At 40.7% G+C, this 21,865-nt stretch overlaps 1 protein-coding gene across 2 annotated transcripts in view; it reads left to right on the forward strand.

Moving 5' to 3' along the window:
- Positions 1-21,865, forward strand: part of KIF21B (kinesin family member 21B) — a 1,412,490-nt gene that overhangs the window by 1,009,303 nt on the left and 381,322 nt on the right. The window lies entirely within an intron of this gene.

Consider the following 21,865-nt stretch of genomic DNA (forward strand, 5'->3'; position numbering starts at 1 on the left):
CAAAAGCAACACTGTGCGTTAATTAGATATTACATGGCTAAGCAGTCAACAGACCATATTGAGTAGTTAGTGCAGTTTCCAAACCTGTTGTTTGAACCTCTTCCATCGGAATGCCTCTTCCTGTTTGAAATATTTTGTTATTCAAGACCTGTCATTGTTCTGAAGCTGATCACACCTAAACATCCTTTCTTAAGGTAATGAGCCCATCCGTCTGTGTGAGAGTTGACTACGGGATACCCAGTTCATTTTGGGTGGATATGGATGTTCTTTCTGAGGATGATTACTGCATAATTTCCTAATATGATTGGTAAGTACCTGCAGGCAAATGTCACTTTCCCGATTTCTGTAGGAGCCTGCAAATGCAGACTGTGTCCATTAGTGGGAGACAAGCTGTAGAGACTGAAGGATTTACTATACCGTGTTCGTTGGGGTTTGTCACTAGTTTCCCAGGCTTAGGTTTTGGCATTACTACATACAGTCTTTGTTTTACATAAAATTATTCTGTTACCCTCTTAAAGGCTTTTCACCCCATTGAATATTTTAAGAGTCGTGATATAAATTGTAGACACTGGACGACTTTTTGATTTAGGTAGGAAGTCTGAGAGTTTACATGCCGTGACCCATTTGTTTTAACTTTATCAGAAAACTTTAAAAAAGATTAAATATTTACCAAAAAGGATGCTATCTGAAAAGAAAAGCAAGCACTAATTTTCATCACAGAATGATTAAAGCACACAAGACTTGAATCTTCATTAAAACCATGTAGGGACAGTTGTCTGTGGTGGACGGAACAAGGCTTGTACTAAGTAAGACTGATTCCTCCTATGTCTGCAAGAGTAGAGATTCTTCCCCTGTCTACTGAAGTAGTAATTTTTTTCCCCGTCCTGTTTACCACATCACATCTTAAGAAGATGTTGGTGGGGAGACTGTAAAATCCCACTGTCACTTGTAGTCAGGACTGGCATCTGATGGTTAGTAACGTTGTAGAACTGTCACGGAGTGTCAGCGTCCAGCCATGATGTGAAGGCCTGTACTAGCTACATTTCTAGAATTAACATTTTTTTGTACTACAACAGTGCACATTTTGTTGTTCTGGTGTAAACCTGTGTGAACTAGATTGATAGTACAGGTAGGTACTAGCATTTAAGCTGTTACTGTATTAGGAATAGAAGGCTGTTGATGTGGCATTCAGGGATTGTATGCTAATCCCCAGAACATAAAGGATTGCTCCTCTGGTTGTTTGGTCCCAGAAGGTTTTTCCCAGGTGAAGTTAGCCTTACTACAATAGATTACTGTATCCTTGGGAAACTCCTCTTGCATAATCCTCAATGCAATATTCTTGCCACATTATTGTACCATTCAGTATACAGACCCTCAGCCTTGAGTGCCCACATCCAGCAACAGTGCGCAGTTGTTTCAAGTTGTGTATTACAGAACATGCACTTGTCTGTTATCTCTCCAGATGTGTATGTCGCCTGGTATCTCGAGATGCTATTAGCCTTTCATCACCTCTCCTTACCCATTCATGTATTGTGTCTTGACCAGCCTCTGGTGCTTCTGACCTCTAGTATAGTTCTGGCTTGGTAGGACGTAGAGATGGGCAAGCCTGGAATTTTCAAGAAAGAGTCAAGCTAAGTGATTTTTTTTTTTTAAAACTATTCCCCCTTTTATACGGAGTGCTAGGTTTGTTTCCCAACTTGACAAATTGTCCTTGTTGAATAAAAGCGTGTTTTCTACTATTTGTTTAATAGCCCTATGATTAGCATTGGTGATCATAACAATTGCTTTTTTACATGTTCCCCTATTTTTACTGCATCATGGTACAGATTTTTATTTAGTGGGCGATAAATCTTTCAAAGTATAGGACATTACGATTAGAAAATGAAAATTTCTTGGAGCGTATGCAGGTAAAACAGGTGCTTAAGGGGTTATGCTGTTGGAAATACCCCACTGGGTTGATCAATGGGTCAGATTTGCATAAAGACATGGTGACCATTGTTTGGTAATTTTAAGAACAAATATTCTAATATTTGTAGACAGGTGGACAACTCTTGTGATGAAATTGAAGTTAATAAGTAGAAAAAACGAAGTAGAGAGATTAGATATTTAAATGGGAAGGAATATCGAAGCTCGCCTACAAAAAGCTAAAGTTGTAACAATTCTAGTTAAGTGTGTAAGCCACAAGTTATGAAAATGTATAGTCCTAATATGCCAAGATGAGCTAGTGAGAATGGCTCCCCTTTCGCCAGGCCAAAAGGAAGAAAAAAAATCAAGCAGAAGTAAGAATGCAGCCATTGGACACGCGGCCCAAGCACCGTAACTGGTTATAATCAAGTTGTTTGGTAAGGAGTTATTCAAAGGGCAGAATCTGGTGATCTATCCCGTTTGTTACAGTGACTCAATGGACTGTAAAATGTCATTTTAATAATCTTTCACTTGGACAGCATTGTTCCAATTTATTGGATAAGGGGTATATTTTCATCCCCATGAGAAACAAGTTACAGATATTTTGATTTGATTTAAAGCATTTTAGTAGGAAACTGAATTTGTTTGATTTTTAAAGATCAAGGTGATTGTCAGTAACTAAGATGCATAAAAGCACTTTTAACTCCCTCTTCATCCAGTGATCCAGATGTTTGAAAAAGTGTGTGAATTTGACATTGCAAGGTTTTGTACAATAGAGCAAGTGCTCCCTGGTACAATATGCCAAAAACTGAAGGGGAGCTATTGACAAATATTTGTCAAATTAAATAAAACTGAAGGGGAGCTATTGACAAATATTTGTCAAATTAAAAATGTTAGGATCATTAAACCAGTCTAGGGGGTGGGTTGGTGGTGATGAATAATATGGGTTATATCAACAAGATGAATTATCTACTATATGCTGATTCATATGAGGAGGTATCGAAAATGAAATAGTGCCTACAGCAAAATTAATGTGTGTGCAGGGTCAGATTGATGGGGATGCTTATAGGTTCTTAAAGGTGGAAAAACACAGATTCCAGTGATTTTGGAATCTCCAATATTCATAAAGATGTAGAAGATTCCCCGTGTGCCTTATTGTTGACACAGGGAGATGTAAAACTCTCACTTTTGCCAAATACCTGCATATTAAACTGAAGATTTGTTAACCAGATTGGTCCGACTGGGCAACAGAGCCCTTTTTAAGCAGAGACCTGAGAAGAAAAGCTCCACAAAGAGAACACTTACATAACAAGCAAGACATTAAAGTGTTAGCATGTAGATACGTACACTTATGCAAGGAAAATGCATCTTGCATATGAACCTATTAGAATACAATAACAAAAGTTGTGGTTTCAAATAGACATGATACAAATTAACTGTATAAAATGTAGTGTGAATGTTAGATTCTGCATGACTGTTACCATCAGAGAGGAATTCTGAGTTGGAAGATTATCGAAGGACATGGGATGAGCAGATTGAGGGAAAGTTAAAGAGATGAGCAGGAAAAGGGGAAGTGGGGAAGGATTAGTTTAGGTGGGAGTGAGTCAGGGGAATGTCCAGGATTTAGTAAATTGATCCTTTACAAGTTTTTTATTTTACATTTGTTAACCGGTAAAGTCCAACTGGACACAGATCCATTTTCAGCGGAGGCCTGGGGATAAAAGCTCCAAGAACATTACATACAAGGAAATTTTACACACATAAGCAGCTCTAGACATCTAATAAACACATAGCAATGTCCAACTTTCTATACTGTAATGTGCAGTTTTGCAAGTTATTTAGAAAAATAAAGAACGTAGGTTAATATTAGGCATTAAGACAGCAGAATTATTTTTTTTTTTTTTTTTTTTAGTAATGGTTAATTATCTAATATTTAGCTGTTCAGGGGAAATATTTATCAGAATTTCCAGGGAAAATTTAAGGTGTAAAAACCCTAAGTTAGATTATTAGAGCCGTGTACTGGGAGAGTTAACCAGGGGAGTAGCATGGGTAAAGCCAGTTATTCAAGTAGTGGTTTTCAGGAGCTTTTTGAATTGAGTAGTAGATCTAGTCGAGGTTATTTGGCTTGGTAGTGAGTTCTAGGTCCTGGCAATAGTGCAAGCAAAAAGAGCTTTACCAGCGTCATTTTTATGTTTAATGACATTTATGAGGTTTTGGCTACTGGATCTCAAGGCTCTTATTGAAGTGTGAGGCTGGATTAGATGCTGGAGTGCCGCTGTATTTTTTGGAAGGTAGTAGAGCTTGTGAGCTATTGAGAGTTGATTGACTAGAAGTAGTTGAGGCAGTTCAAGCCATTTGAACTGCTTAAGGGCAAGACAGTGGTGGGATCTGTAAGAGGCTTCAGTAGCAAACTTGGCGATCTTGTTGTAACAATGTATGTTGTATGTGTCCTTGCGATAGTTTGCTTGGTCATAAACGGTTTATTCCTGTAGAGGACCCCTAGCTTTTTGTTTAATTTCTTGATGGTTTGAGCTGTATGGATGTCAAATATGTTAATAGTAAAGTTATTGTTTAGGGGAGGGGTCTCCTGGGACCAAAAATAATTAGTTTTTTTGGGGGATTAAGAATAAGTTTAATGTTGGTGAACCATGTTTCGGCTAGAGTAAAGCTATTTTGGGTTAGGGTTTGGAGTTCTGTCAAGGTGGGGTGGCAGATGTAAGGGTTGTGTCATCTGCATATTGTACGATGGATGTGGTGGGTGAGGAAGAAGAGATTTGGTTGGTAAATAGTGAGAACAGCAGTGGGCCTAGGATAGACCCTTGGGGGACTCCTGTGGATACTGGTAGTAGAGGGGACAGCTGGTCTAGCCAAAGGACTGCTTGCTGACTGACAAAAAGCTAGTGAACCAGGATATAGAAGAGGTGCTTAACTTTAGGTTAGAAAATGTATGAAGCTGTGGTTTACCATGTCAAAGGCTTTTGATAAGTCTAAGAATATGGAAGATACGAATAGTCCCTTGTTTCTATGGTGGTTAACTATATCAGTGAATGATAGCAGTGCTGTGGTGGTGCTATGCGAGGGCCTAAAGCCATGCTGAGATTTGGAGAGTAGACCGTTTTCTAGGAGGTAATGTCGTAGCTGGTATTGGACAACTCTCTCTAATATTTTTGATAAAGGTGAGCGATAGTTGGCGAGTTCTAAGGATTTACCTCCTTTATGGAGTGAAATAATATATGATGTTTTCCATAAGGTGGGTACCTTGTATTTTGCTAGTGATCTATTTATGAGAATGGATACAGGATAGGCTATTGCTTCTGCTGCTATTTGAAGGAAATCTGCAGGTAGGTTGTCAGCTGCTAGTATGGTTGGTTTGAGTTTTTTAGGAGTTTAAGGATTACTTTTGTGGGTACAGGGTGTAGGGAAAAGCTATATATCATTATTTTGTTTTGTATTTGGCTGAGTAGGGGAACATGCTGTTGTGGGGCTGGTAGTGGCGTTTTGGGTTTTTGCAAGAGTTTGAACGGTTTTGGTAAAGAATTTGTTAAATTGAGTAGTAATGTTGTCCTGGTGGTTTGGTAGCACTGGGGTTGGAGTGGAGGCTTTTCCTGGATGTATTATACCATTTATTATGGCCTAGAATATTTTAGGGTTGTGAGCATGTTTTTCTTGCATGGTTTTGTAGTAGTTGATTTTATCAAATTTAATTTTTTTAGCCTTATTACGGAGTTCTAAATATATTTGTCTGTGAGTGGTAGTTTTGATTTTATGATATTGGGTCCAAACTTTATCTCTTTCTTTGATTGTATTTTGGTGTATCTTTAGTTAGCCATGGGGCATAATTTGTTTTTATTGTTATGGTTCGGACGGGAGCATGATGATTTAAGATTTTTAGGAAGGTACAGTTAAAGTAATTTACGGCTTCATCTAGAGGAAGTTGTCTTAGGGGGATCCAGTTGCAGCTTTTTAGTGCATTTGTGATGTTAGTAGGTATAAAAGTCTTTTTATTGGGAACAACTCTGAGGATGGGTTGGTTAATGTGTTGAGGTCTATTTCTAATTAGGAAGGTTGGTTGATGGTTACTTAGACGATCAGGGAGACATCCTGATTGCTTTGCTAGAGTGGGGTCCGATAACCGAATCCAGACTAGGATGGATTCACGTTTGGAAGTTTTGTCTGTTCTGGTTGGGGTAGATATAATTGGGGTAAATCCGTGAAGGTTAATGTGAGTGGATGAATTATGGTTAGAGCAGTTAAGCCAGTCAATGTTAAAGTCTCCTAATAGTATGGTTTCTTGTAGTAAGGAGTTAGAGATCCAGTTAAGTAGGCTTTCCATAATTGTCATGTTATTGCCTGGTGGGATATAGCCATCTGCAATAATTATATGTTTGTTGATGTTAAGTTTTAGTTTGGCAAGAATTAGTTATATGTGTTTAACTTCATGGCAGTTGTAATCCAATTGTTCTAAGGTGAGGTGATTTTGGAATTATATTTCTACGCCACCTCCCTTTTCTAATGTCGGTGCATATTATAATATAGCCTGGAGGTGTAATTTCATTATTGTGGTCTGATTTAAGCCAAGTTTCTGTTAGTACTGTTATTTCTGGTTTATATAGAGCTAGTAGGCCATGTAGCTCTTGAATTTTGTTAATTGTACTTCTTGCATTTATGTTCAGTAAGAGGAGAGATGAAGTAGGTCTGTGGTAAAGGGGATCTACCTGAATTAGGTTAGTGTTGGTTAATGCTTTGTGTCCTGTATTGGGTTGTATGTCACCACAGCAGGTGAGTTTTGTGAGTAGGTAAAGGTAGAGTTTAGATAGTTTGTGTATTATGTTAGTTTGTTTTACAGAAGCGTAAGGGTTAGCTTTGACTGTTAGTTTTTTGTGTAAGTAAAAGAAAGACTGGGTGGACAAGGTAAAAGGGTGATAAGGGAAGTTGTTTAGTTTTAAGGTATTTGATATAGCTTCAGTTTGCCATTGGGGTGGGGTAGTGATAGGAAGGTGGGTGTGGTAAGAGGAAAGGCAGGAAAGTAGGAAAAGAGAGAAGATTGTTAACGACTGGAGTACAGCTTTAGGTAGTCGGGTTGTTGTGTGCAGTTCCTCTTGGTAGGCTTTAGAGAGAGTGGGGTGAGTGTAAGGGTGGTGTCTGTAGGTTGGATGGTTTAGTAGAGGTGAAATGGTAATGATTGAGTGGAGTGTGTAGCTATGCAGATGTGAAGGGCGGTGTGAGAGGTGATTGGGATGTGATGATGGGTGTGGTCTGTAAGTATAAATGTAATTGATATGGGGGTAGGGTAGGGGAGCGGAGTGAGTGGAGCCAGGAGTCCAAGACACTGGAGTGGTTGGAAGACTATCAGTGGTAAGAGAAGAACAGCCATCTGCTTTAAAGTTATAGCCTGTGGAGGTAAAATCTATGGACTATTTAGCAGGAGAAGAAAATCGAGAAAGTTGCAGGTTATACAGCAGGAAGAGAAATGGGGTAATTAGCAAGAGAAAGTAAGGATAAATGTGTGGTTTATACAGCAGGAAGAGTTACAGAGCTATAAATAGGTGTTTTTCGCTCTGGAAGTTGGTGACTGGTCAGGAAGGGAAGGAAGAGGTGGAAGGTACACTCAGGGGGTTGAAGAGGTGTATTAAACTTTTGTAAGTTAGTAAATATGGGAGGAGACGCTTACTGCTTTACCGTACTGCAGCATTAAAGCACTCTAAAGACCCACTACAGTAGTTTGGACAACAACTAATGTCACTATATCAGGAGCATATGTTTGAGATTTTTAACATACATGCACTAGTTTCAACTTAGGTTTTTGTTTTCCTTGCAGGGTCCAATAATTTTGCTGGCTGGCTTCTGTTATCTGCTTATTTTATTGGTGGAATAGGGGAAGTCTTTTTGAAAAGAGTGGTCATGAGTGGTCTGGAAGAGGGAGAAAAATCAGTTTAGACATGGGGTGATGCATACAGGCTAGGACAGATGGAATTTGCATCAGTAAATCTATCATATAAATGTAGTCCAATCTTAGCATGCAAGATTTCAAAACGTTTACGTGCCTTAAACTACAAAACAAATCTGCTCAGGTACCGTGAAATATAATTTAGTCAAAGAGCTCAAGTAGAATTATCGTTTTTACCCCTAAATGCTAATAAGACAGTACCTAGAAGATAACTGGGTGGAGCACCAGCTCAAATTGAGTTATGTAGCCCAAGCCAGTTTTACCTTTATGGTAATTGAGCTGAAAAGATTGCACTACCGACTGCTAACAGTAGCCATGCTGTAAAATACCTAACGCAAGCAAATTTCTACATGTACCAGACAATGACTATCCTGTAGTCCTTTGCTCCTGATATTAAGTTTATCTTACATGTCAATATAAAACTTATTCACTCCAAGCTGTTAATGCTTTAAGATGTAAATGCAATGTTGCATTTTTTTGCAAGTTGAGGGGATTACTATTTGTTCTTAGAGAAAGGGGGAGTTTGTTCCAGGCCATGGCGACAGACTGGGTGTATAACAGTTTCCCAGTGTTTTTATTTGGTTTATAGATGTGTAAGTTACCTGTAACACATTGCATTTAAGTTACCTGGCACTTGCTCACTAAAGCAATTATATAAGTCAGCACTAAAAAATTAAAAGCACTACCGTCACAAATTCCCCTTGAGTAACTTGTTCACCATTGGCCCTTTTTTCAATTATAAAGGAATTCCCAACACTATTCTAGCATGTCTAAAGGTCAGTTGTCAATCTCCTGTCCGGTCCAGCTGGTGAATCTGGGAATCTTGAGGCAATGTTACAACTGCCTCATGTACACAGACAACCCTCTCCTCCTCCCAACAAATTCCAACACATGTGAGAGATGCAACCATATAGCCAAACTGGAGGCTAAGCTCTCTCAACTCAGTACTGGCGTAACCAGTCAGGAGGAGAAGGAAACCGCACTCACTACAATTCCAGTCTCACGTAGACCTACCACGACAGCAAACCAAACACATAAACACACAAAATCATACTCGGAGGCTCTAAATAAAAATCTGCCTAAGCAGCAGAGACCTCCAAAGCAGACACCCAAGCAACCGCTACCCCAAAACAAAACATGTGCAACACATAGCTCACAAAGCGGGTGTGCCGAACAGTCACAACCCTTAAGGCTAAACAACATACCTGATACACTTGTAATAGGTGACTCTATCGTCAGGCACACTGACGTCCCGCTCACCAGGCTGAACAAGGAGAAGGTCATGGTGAGCTGCCTGTCAGGCGCTAGGATCCGCCACATAACACAAGCACTCGGGTCACTTCAAGGCAAGTACAAATATGACTCAGTCATTGTCCATGCTGGTGTGAATGACCAGAGACGTACCTCCCTGGCAGTGGCGGCTCATGAAATAGGACTGCAGCCCTCCCCCCAGCTGTGACCACACAATTGTACATTCCTAGATTTCCCACATAACACAATCTGGACTGCAGCCTTCACAGTCCCGATTCAGGAAGAAGGCAGCAGACTGCTAATTCCCCGAAAGTCTATGCAGTGCTAAACACATAGACTGGTAGAGGATCAGACTGCAAGGTCTGCAGTCTTGAATGTTGGATCGAGCAACAGGAACCAGGAACCAGAAATCAGAATTGTGCATTCAGGCGGGTTACTGCCTTGAAGTTAACTGCTGGGTTGCTGTGTCTGACTGGGCTGGGTTGCTGTGTCTGATTTATTGCTGCTACCTTGAACAAAGCTAAACAAAGCTAAAGCTGTGTTAACTGCTGTGAAAAAAAGCTAAAGAGTGCTGCTGACTTGAGTTGAGTGGAGGAGTTTGCTGTGTGCCTTGAGTTATTGCTGTGAACGGTAGTTTGCTATGAACAGGGTAGCTTTGCTGGAGGCTGTCTGGAGTTAAGTGTGAGGAGTTTGCTGCCTTGAACAAAGCTAAAGAGTGCTGCTGCTGTGAACGGAGTTGGTTACAAACAGGATAAGGAAAGTGTTTGCTTGAGTTATTGCCATGCTGGAGAGTCAAGTGTGAGGATTTTGCTGTCTGCTGCTGTGAAGAGAGTTCTGTGCTTAAGGCCATTCTGCTCTGAACGGAGTGTCTAGGAATGAACAAACGGGTCATCTTGCCATTCTGGTGTGTGCATGTGAAATGCCCCAGTTGCTTTATACTGGTGGCTAGAAAGAACCTGTGTGTGGGTAGAGGTCAGGCCTGAATTCTGCACCTTGAGTGCGGGTAACAAGAGCCTGAATTCCCTACCCACCACCATTTGTGGATTTTTTTGCAGATTTTTTTCCTCCTATTTTATTCTGTTCTATTCCTCATAACATCTGTGTTTTTTGAATGGTTCAATTCATAGATATTTGATGGTGCAGTGGTAGCATTGTTGCTTCATAGCCATAGGCTCTCTGGTTTGAGTCTTGGCTGGGGTGCCTTCTGTATCGAGTCTGCATATCCTCCCTGTGTTGGTGTGGGTTTGCTCTTGTGTCTTCCCATATGGCAAAGACACGTATCTTCATTATTTCTCCCTGGGCCTCCGCTGAATATTGTTTTTTGTTTCAAGTCAGACTTTCCTGGTTAACAAATGTTAAATAAATAAAATTGGCAGGCATTTGAATTTCAGACTTCATATTCTTCAGAAAGTACATAGTAACACAAAACCTTTTATTCTAGCAATTTTCTAAGCTTATAAGATGAATATTTGAAATTTCTCTCTATTTTTGGGACTGTAGTCTCCCATTATTGGCTATGTCCAGGTTTTTTGTGCTAAGGTTGAGAGCTATGGCGAGAACTGAATTCACTGAATATGTGTGAGGGCTGTATTCCCCCATTACTGGGTTTGTCCAACTGTTTTGTGCTAAGAAGCCGACAGCTATAGTGAGAACTGAATTCACTAAATGGCAGCCATTTAAGTTTCAGTCTTCCTCTCTTTCACAAAACAGCTGATTTGGCATGGTGGTATGTTACTCTGAGTGTTTTGTAGAGGGACCTGGGTTCAAAACTGGGCAGTAAAATGTATGGTGGTCCCACAACATTTTTTTTTTATTCTAGCAGCTTTCCAAGATTATACAAGCAATGTTTAATGTTTTCTTGGTTTTGGGGCTTTTGTCACCCCAATAAATTTCAGCTTTTTCCAGATTTCTTGTGCTGCGAAGTTGAGAGATACAGTTGAGTATCGAGAAGATTTTAAAAGTAGCTGAGAGCTGCTTGGGAAGAGAAGTTTAGTGCTGCTTATAATAAGTCTGCTTGCATTGTTAATAGCACAGCATATAGTGTATTTGCTTTTGATGCAGAATACCCTTGGTTCTACTCCCACAGGGGATGGATGCTGCCGTACTGAGAATGTCCTCTTTGGCGAAGATACCTAGTAACTATGAACCTGTTATCAGTTTGCCATCCATTTCCTGTTGCAATACTACTAGCTTATCTTTTTTTTTTTTTTTTTTTTGTAATATAGGCAATTTTTTCCTCGGGGGCAACAGGCACTTTATTTATAGATGAAACAATGAAATATAAAACTGCTAGCAGCAACCTCTTCATTGGTTACCAATCTCTTTAATGTGGAATTATTTAGATGACTTACTTCGGCAGAGAGTGTGCATATTTACCGATACTAGTGGATTGTATAAGTTTGAATAGACATTTTTATGATGGAAATGTTCTCAATTGGGCAGTTTTGTCATTATTGGTGCATGCATTTTGTTTCATTGCTTACTGGAAAATTGTTCAAAACAAATTTAAAACCCCCTCTAACAATTGTACTGTATTATACAAGGAATATAATTGAATACAATCAGGAAGGTATATCACACAACACGTGTGTTTTGTGTGAAAGGGGCCTATCATTTGAAAACGGTCCAAAGTTAATCTTTATACTACCCAAATGTATTTCCTTTGAATGTGGATTTCGATGCTGTTTCAATGAATGTGAGTTTCAAGGGCAGAGTTTTAATGCTAAGTCTATTTTCACTGTGAGACTGCATTGCTTTGTTTAGCAGATGTCTTAGCATTTGTGCTGTAAAATACAAAATAAAACTTTCAAATGAAATCCAAATCATCGTTGAAGTAAAGCAGTATGCACATTGCAGTGTTTATGGTGAATGGGGCGAAACAGCCAAGTAATGGGACATTGGACTTGAGTTGAATGGAGGAGTTTGCTGTGTGCCTTGAGTTATTGCCGTGAATGGACATTTGCTATGAACAGGGTAGCTTTGCTTTAGGCCGTCTGGAGTTAAGTGTGAGGAGTTTGCTGCCTTGAACAAAGCTAAAGAGTGCTGCTGCTGTGAACGGAGTTTGCTACAAACAGGGTAAGCTAAGTGTTTGCTTTAGTTATTGCCATGCTGGAGAGTTAAGTGTGAGGAGTTTGCTGTCTGCTGCTGTGAAGAGAGTTCTGTGTTTAAGGTAATTCTGCTGTGTTTAAGGTCATTCTGCTGTAAACAGAGTTTCTAGGAATGAACGAATGGGTCACCTTGCCATTTTGGTGTGTGTGTGTCTGTGTGTGAAATGTCCCAGTTGTTTTATACTGGTGGCTAGAAAGAACCTGTGTGTGGGTAGAGATTAGTCCTGAACCCTGTACCTTGAGGGCAGGTAACGAGCCTGAATTCCCTATCCACCACTATTTGTGGATTTTTTTTTGCAGATTTTCTGCCTCATATTTTATTCTGTTCTGTTCCTTATAACGTCTGTGGTTTCTGAATGTTTCAATTCTTTGATATTTGATGGTACAGTGGTAGCATTGTTGCTTCACAGCTACAGGCTCCCTGGTTTGATTCTTGGCTGGGGTGCCTTCTGTATAGAGTCTGCATGTCCTCCCTGTGTTTGTGTGGGTTTGCTCTTGTGTCTTCCCATATTACAAAGACATGTGTCTGCATTATTTCTCCCTGGGCCTCTGCTGGATATTGTTTTTTGATCCAAGTTAGACTTTCCTGGTTAACAAATGTTAAATAAAATTGGCAGGCATTTGAATTTCAGACTTCATATTCTTCAGAAAGTACATAGTAACACAAAACCTTTTATTCTAGCAAGTTTCTAAGCTTATAAGTTGAATATTTGAAATTTCTCTCTATTTTTGGGACTATAGTCCCCCATTAGTGAGCCTGCTTGCATTGTTAATAGCACAGCATGTAGTGTACTTCCTTTTGATGCAGAAGACTCTTGGTTCTATTCCCACAAGGGATGGATGCTGCCGTACTGAGAATGTCCTCTTTGGTGAAGATACCTAATAACTATGAACCTGTTATCAGTTTGCCATCCATTTCCTATTGCAATATTACTAGCTTATCTTTTTTTTTTTTTTTTTTTTTTTTTTTTTTTTTAAATGTAATATAGGCAATTTATTCCTCAGGGGCAACAGGCACTTTATTTATAGATGAAACAATGAAATATAAAGTTGTTTGCTAGCAGCTACCTCTTAATTAGTTACCAAACTCTTTAATGTGGAATTATTTAGATGACTTACTTCTGCAGAGAATGTGCATATTTTCTGATACTGGTGGATTGTATAAGTTTGAGTAGACGTTTTTTGATGGAAATGTTCTCAATTGGGCAGTTTTGTCATTATTGGTGCATGCATTTTGTTTCATTGTTTACTGGAAAAATGTACAAAACAAATTTAAACCCCCCTCTAACAACTGTACTGTATTATACAAGGAATATAATTTAATACAATCAGGAAGGTATATCACACAACACGTGTGTTTTGTGTGCAAGGGACCTATCATTTGAAAACAGCCCAAAGTTAATCTTTCTACTACCCAAATGTATTTTCTTTGAATGTGGATTTCACTGCTGTTTCAATTAATGTGAGTTTCAAGAGCAGAGTTTTAATGCTAAGTCTGTTTTCATTGTGAGATTGCATTGCTTTGTTTAGCAGATGTCTTAGTGTTTGTGTTGTAAAATACAAAATAAAACTTTCAAATGAAGTCCAAATCATCATAGAAGTAAAGCAGTATGCACATTAGTGTTTATGGTAAATGGGGCGAAATAGCCAAGTAATGGGACTTTGGCATGACTGCAGGGGGTGGCTCCATTCAACCATGATTTTGTGAGGGGGAGGGATGGCAAACTCAGACAGCCCTGGCTTGGCTGAACTATACCTCTCAACTGTCCAGATTTTCACAGAATGAATAGCTTTTTGCTTCTTATTTTTAGTTTGTTCCTCATAAAATGTGTGGTTTTCTGGGAAATCATTTAGGAATTAAGTCACTAAATAATGACAGACATTGAGTTTGACTTCTTAACCTTCAGAAAAATGCATGCTAAAGCAAGCCCTGTTGTTCTATCAACTAAGTTTATACAATAGCAATTTCAGTATTGTTTGTGTTTCTTCAATATATTTAGCCTTGTCCAGATTTCCTGTGTTAACAGATTGAGCGGTACATGCAAATTGCTTTATAGAATAGGGCATAACCAAACCTCTCAACTGTCCTCGATTTTGGCTCAAAATGTTGCTCTCCCTCTAATAATCCCTCTGCAAAATGACAATTTTGAAAGAAAACATGGAGGGTTTACAATTAATAAGTAACTGTAATAATCAGAGTTATAGATTACTTTTACTTTTATTTCATAAATGCATGTAGATTAATTTATTTTGTCAGCTGCTTAAGCTAACAGTACTAATATTAAAGTGTCCCTTTGACAGGTTCCCAGCTGTATTGTGTGGCTATTTTATATTTTTGCATCACATTTTTTGTCCGTTTTTCATAAAATTGTGGTTTTCTGGTAAATTAGTGGCAAATCATTAAAGATTGAAGTAAGAAAATGACAAACATTTGAGTTTCAGATTTCATTCCCTTCAGAAAATTCATACTAATGCAAGACCTACTATTCTATTAGAAAGTTGATAAGAGCAATCTTTAAATATTGTCCTTATTTTTGGGCTTTTGTCCACCTTCTGTGTATGGCTCTGTCCAGATTTCTTGCTCTGAGGTTGAGAGGTATGACAAGTGTGTCGGGGCCATTGTAGTTAGCCAGAGACATTTCAAGTCCTGACATATTTGTTGCACCCCACTCCCCCATGTAGTGACTCTGGATGTGTCCAAGCAAGGCAAAAAGCAGTTATGCAGTTTAAGTGTGCAGAGTACCCCCCCCCCTTCCAAGGTAGACACAAGTACTACAGTGGCTTTTCATCTGTCCTTGCTTGATTTTGCAGAATGTTCTGGTTTTCTGTCATATTTTTATACTGTTGATTATGTTTATTATTCAGAAAGTGCCCTTTGCTCTGTGTTTAAGTAGCTATGCTTTCATGACCATCAGATGAGCTTGTCTGAGATTGTAAGATGCAAGCAAGCTTACTGTTAAAGAATTACCAACATTGAAAGCCTTTTTGTTGTTGCCATGCAGAGAATACTTACGTAACTAGATAACATATAAGCCTTGGGTATTGAAATGCATATGACAGTATTTGTAGTAAAGGACAGAATTACAGTATTTTAAGAAGCTCATTACCTTTGTTGGAGACTTGCAGTCATCTTTGCAGGCTTTACCCATAAACTAAACAGAATGCCAATCTATCATGTGTGGTCCATAACTTGTGCAGGAATCCTTTAAGCAATTTATCTTGAGCTTGTTTCTTGTTTGCTGTTCATTTTTTATTTTGATCATGTTTTCCCAATGAAATAAGTAGATAGTTGTCAGGCAGCAGGTCTTTTTTGGATAAGAAACTTTTTTTTACAAGTGGGGATATCACAGAGATCGCTACTTTCAGCATGTTACTTGATACTTTTTATAAAGTTGAATATAAATTATAATTAGAACTGCAGTGCAAGGAGAAGTGGTTTGAGTTGAGTGTTGCTTGTTTTTCTTGTACTTGATTGATTTTGACTGGCATTCCAGTAATGTATTTAAAACATAATTTATTTTTTCATGTCTCACCGCCTTTTTGTTTCCATCTAGATATTAAGTAAGCTGTCATGCAGCCAATGCATTGAAATATTTTTGTTCTTCTACACTTCACATTGTCTTGATTGTACTCTCATAATGACGGTTTAACACCCAGGGCAGTGTATTTAATTAAAGTTCCAGTTTTTGTGGTTTTGAGTATAGCTCCTCCCCTTTCTAGTTGGCCACACCCCTTCCCACTGGCCTCCACCCATTCAGCTGTCTCCTGCAGCCCCCCTTAGATTTGAAGTCACCAGCCGCCACTGCTCCCTGGACTACAAGAAAAGAGACATAGAGGAGCTCTCTGAGCATATAGCCCAGGCTGGTATGACCCTGACCTTGAGTAGCATCTTACCCTCACCAAGAATGATGCCACAATATGAAGACAAGATGATCAATTTCAACAACTGGCTCAAGTATTGGTGTCATTCAAAGGGGATCCAATGCCTGTCAGCCTGGGATGACATGCTCGACAAGCCACGATGCTTCGCTAGGAACGGCTTGCACCTGTCACCCCTGGGCTTTCAGATATTGGCAAAGGCTCTTGCTACTCCCATAGTGCCTTTTTTAGGCAAGGCTCAAAAGACAAACCCACCTCCATAGGTATCACAAGGGATAAGAAACTGAGTAATGCTACTGAACGCCAGAAGTCTAAACCTCAAGATGCACGCACTCAAAACTCTCCTTAGCATGGAGAACATCGATATCTGTGCAGTAACAGAAACCTGGTTCAAGGCTCCCGAGAGCACCCCAGCACTACCAGGTTATACTTGGACCGAATCACAAAAGGAGGGGGAGTATCAATATTCGTCAAAGATACCCACACCTCCAGGTTGGTGGCACAGCATGAAATATCAGAGACTATCCATGTGCAACTAACAGTGGGTAAAACTGCCTTCCAGTTTATAGCCTACTACAGACCACTCTCCCAAACTCAGGAACCCCACTCGGCCTTCTTGAGAACACTGGAAAATATGAAGGTCTCTCCAAACACCTTTATATTGGGCGACTTCAACTACCCAAACATAGACTGGGAGCATTACTCTAGCTCCAACACCCTAGCCCAAAGGTTCCTAGAATTTATAAACTCAAATGCTATGGAACAACTTGTTACCACTCCCACAAGAGGGGAAAACATACTGGACCTGATCATCACCAACATGGGGACTCTGTGCTCCAGACCGGAAGTGTATCTCTCACTGGTAAGATCAGATCATAAACTAATCTCACTGGATATTCACATCCCGACCCCACCCCCTGCCCAGAAAACCACAGTGAAAAACTTCTCTAAAGCAAATTTCACACTCCTCAAAACCGAGGTGGAATCTTTCAAAGCCCCCGGGCCTGTGGAAAATACGGCCCAGACCGCAGAATCCTTTATAAACGCATTCTATGAACACCTTCAGGAATGCATGGATCATGCAATCCCAAATAAAGCCAAGACCCAATCCACCAAAGGCAGACGTCCTGTCTGGTGGACCCCAGCCATAAACAAAACTATACAATAGAAGGAGGAAGCTACTACATGATAGAGCAAAATCCCAAAAAGGGAAGGCATCTCTGATCAGTATTAGCAAAAAACTACGGGCACTCATAAAATCGTCTAAGGCCAGCTTTGAGAGAAAAATTGCACATGACACAAAGGATAATCACAAGGCTTTCTTTAGTTATGTTGGGAACCTGGGTGGGAATTCCCAGATTTGCTCAGAATTAGTCCAAAATGACAAAAAATACACCGAACCCACAGAGATTGCCAACATCCTAGCTGACAGGTTCAGTGCAAACTCCCTCCCCCCACCAAAAGGGCAAATATCTATCCCAGCAGAGTGCTGCCCCCCTGACATCTCAGATGCTCAGGTAAGAGCCGCCCTCTCCAAAGCAAAAAACACAGCATCAATGGGACCAGATGGTGTCCCGAGCTGCGTCCTACATGAACTCCAAGAAGAGCTAAACCCAAACATAAAACTACTGTTCAATCTCAGCCTTACTACAGGATATGTACCCAAAGAGTGGTGTACAGCAACAGTGGTCCCTCTCCACAAAGGTGGTGCCTCAACGGATCCTGGAAACTATCACCCTATAAGCCTGACTAGCTTGGTCTGCAAAGCTATGGAAAGGATCATCATGGACCTCATAAATAAAGATATTGAGGACCTACAGACACTGGATTCTACCCAGTTCGGCTTTAAGGGCAGATCCTGCCTCTTAAACCTGGTTGATTTCTTCGAAACAGTCACCAAGGCCATTGACGAGTGGAAGGTGGTCCACACAGCCTACCTGGACCTCGCAAAAGCCTTCGGTACAATACTCCACTAGGGCATTATAGATAAGCTCACCAGCTTAAATATAACCCCCTAAGTCACTAGATGGGTTGCAAACTGGCTCAAGGACAGAACCCACATGGTTAGAATCGCTGGAGCCATTACAGACTCCAAACCAGTTACAAGTGGCGTCCCACAAGGCTCAGTCCTGAGACCTCTCTTGTTCGGTATATATTTCTCGGAGGTACAGGCCAACACGGAAGGACTATGGCTGACCAAGTTCGCAGATGACTGCAAACTGGGTGCCGTAATCGACTCTCCAGCCGACACAAGCATCCTCCAAAAGGGCCTCATAGAAACAGACAACTGGTGCCAGAGCCATGGCCTCAAGCTAAACGCCAAAAAGTGTATGGTCATCCCCTTTGGCAAAAACAAAGTGCCGACAAATTACCACATAGGTGGTAATCCATTAAGTACAGAAGAAGTAATTAGAGACCTGGGGACCCAAGTTGATAGCAGTCTCTCATTTGACAACCACATGGCCAAAGTGGTTAGAAAAACATTTTATATAGCCCACCTAATCATGAAGGGATTCACATCTAGATCAGGGGAGGTCATCGTGCCTCTCTACTTATCCCTCATCAGGCCCATAATTGAGTACAATGCCCCTTTTGGGATGTACCTTAACAGACACCTGCAGCAACTGGAAAGACCCCGAAAGTACCTCACCAAGATGATCAAAGGGCTCAAACAGATGCCATATGCTGCCCAGTTAAAGAAACTCCAGCTCTACTCAGTGGCATACTGCCTGCTCAGAGGCGATCTGTGCCTGATGTATAAAGCCATGTCCAACCCGGAATTAATGGACATGCTGCACCTCAGAAAATCCAAATCCCATTGAGCTACGCGCTCGAGAGTCTTGAACCTCAGCACTGAAATAAATAGGACATGCTGGAGGGACAGATTCATAACCCAGAGGCTCCCTTCACTCTGAAATAAAATCCCAGTCCAGGTTAGGCAGAGTCCCTCATTGACTCTCTTCAAGAGGAATCTTGATGAGTGGATGGGAGATCGTAGGTTTACCCCAGGTATCACTTCTGTGTCACTGTTAGACAGAGGCACAGTATACTAACCTCGAAAAAGGGCATAGCAAAATTAATTTAAAATGGGTGCTGAAAGCCAAACACACTCTGGCTAGGCTTATAAATGCCCTAGGGCAGATAGCCTAGTATGAACCTATGAACCTATAAGAGGTGTAGTTCTCTACTGTGTAGTTTGTTCCAGGCCACGGCGACAGACTGGGTGTATAACAGTTTCCCAGTGTTTTTATTTGGTTTATAGATGTCTAAGAGGTGTAGTTCTGTACTGTGTAGTTTGTTCTAGGCCATGGCGACAGCCTGGGTGTATAACAGTTTCCCAGTGTTTTTGTTTGGTTTGTAGATGTGTAAGAGGTATAGTTTATGCTTAGGAGAGTAGAGATGATGAGGTCTGATAGGGCAGGGCGAGATTCTTTATGTAAAGAATCTTGGGATTTTTCTGAATATGTTGAAAAATGTTTTCTGTAAGAATTTTTTTATTACATTGAATTTAAAACATGTTTTCTCGGTCATACCCAATGATACTGGGCTTGACTGTTTCCATGAGTTTTTACCAGAATCAGTGCAGTTACCTTCCCAGGATATTAACACAATGGTTTATTTTATGGATATTATGTTGATGAACAATTCTGTTTATTTTGAAGGGAAATGTGATGCCCACCACTGCTACAAGCAAGTGATGGCCACCAATATGTTACGTCCCCACTCTGGGCCAGTAATCCAGGAGCCTGAATCCTCACTACTGATACTGAAGAGGGACGTGCACTTGGAATACAAATGGATGCACTCAGTATTTCCAGATGCAGACCTCTCTGCATCAAGCACAATTTCCCTTAAGAGCACACACGGACCATACACAGCCTATGGTCTGGATTTCTCTGTATCTCTCTCTCTTCAGGTCCACAATAAGACTTCCCACTGGTACAGCTGTAGGGTTAGGTCCTCAGCTGAATGTCCAAGCCAAGTCTTTCAGCACTGTCTGTGAACCCAGTGATGTTCATCGTGTTTCACTGTTGCAGTCATGACTGTAGGGTTCTCCCCTGCCGGCAGGCAGTCCTTGGTCGGCCAGAATCCCAAAGTCTGGATCCGGCGTCGGCTGCTCAGCCATGCTACCTGACGTCAGAGCACCAGGAGTACAAAGCTGACAGCCGACGCCATGTTCTCCAGTCTTTCTTACCATGCGGTGATAGCAGTTCGCAAGTGCCGGTCGGCTGACTCCTGACAATTTTTTCTAAACGTACTTCAGTCCGAAGACTTTCTTCTCCTACTCAAAGCTAAGTACCCCGTTGGGGAAACTTTTTTTCTTGCTCCAGTCCGATGTCAGAAAAAGTTTATAATTGTATTTCATGTGGGAAGCAAATGCCTCATAAGGATTTTCATTCTTACCTTATTCCTTGCTGAGGTCGTGACCACGATGTAGCTAGTTGTCGGTTTTGTGCTAGATTCAATCAACGTACAATTAAACGAAGGTACGATTTTGCATTTCATTACTTCGGTAGGCGTTTTAATTACAAAATGTCATCGGATACGGTTCCGGCTACCGGAGTTCACAAACGACGCAAGGACAAAGACAGGCCTCCGAGGTCCAAATCAGACTATATCGTACAAGCAGAGCCAGCTTCAGGTTCGGCCGTCAGTGAGGCGCTTTTGCAGCCCCTGTCGGCTATTTCGGAACCGATGGCCGAAACGGACTTCCACGAAGAGCCAACTAGGCCTTTGAATATTTCTGTTGCAGGACCTTAGGACAATGCTCCTTCAGATGGGTCCGGAGCCGCTGTGCAGGTACTGGCTTCCAAAGGGGTGTTCAGACCTACTCAACTTCTAATAAAGGCAAAGACTCCTTCCAAATCAAAGACTGCAGCACAGGCCTCTTCTGATCAGGCACCCAAGTCTCAGAAATAGTTACTCAAGATGGCTGAAGACTTACTTACTATGATTAGGGGTTCACATCCACCTCCAGATAAAAGGCCAAGGCAGGAAGTGTATTATGACTCCTCTGATCAGGCTTCTGTTTTTTCAGTTTCTTCTTCTGACCAGGAATATTCTTTCCCTCCTTATGAGGATTCTGATGCTGAGGAATCCATTCCTTCAGCTTCTCCCCCTGAGGATTTCTCTTTTGGGGAAACTTTGCATGAAATGAGGGAACATTTTCACTGGGAAGGACAGGAGTACTCGGAATCTAAGAAAAGACTTGGGATTTTTCTTTTCTTCTAACATAGACCCTGGCTATTCCTCCTATTTTGGATATTGTGGATGATGCTTTTTCGGAGGCTAACTTAACTCCTGACTCTTTTCCTCCAGCTCCTGTTAAGCCAGACAGATATTATAGGGTTCCTGATTCCCACCAGTTTTTATACAAGAATCCTACTGCTGACCCTGAAACCATTTCTCAGGGTCCTAAGGGAGTTAAGGCTGCTTCTTCTAAAAACCCCATTCCCACTGAGAAGGATTCCAGATCTTTAGAAAGATGGGGCAAAAAAGTGTACACTTCTGCTACTTTATCTGTTAGGGCTTTAAACTGTCAGGTTCATATGCTGAAATACCAGCAATTTCTTCTGTCTGTTTTAAAACAAAAGTTAACTTCCATTTCCACCTGTGCAGATAATAAGGAATTACATGACTTAATGCATACCACTGAACAAGTTGGGAAGCATGGTTTACACCGTCGATTTGATGCCTTGGAGGCTTCTTGTAGGGCTGCTGCCTCTGGCACAGTCATTAGAAGGCATGCATGGTTAAAAAAAAGGGGAAAAAAAAA

The sequence above is a fragment of the Protopterus annectens genome, chromosome 7.part0 (assembly GCF_019279795.1).
Source record: "Protopterus annectens isolate FY-2018-M chromosome 7.part0, PAN1.0, whole genome shotgun sequence".
In the NCBI taxonomy this organism is placed as follows: domain Eukaryota; kingdom Metazoa; phylum Chordata; order Ceratodontiformes; family Protopteridae; genus Protopterus; species Protopterus annectens.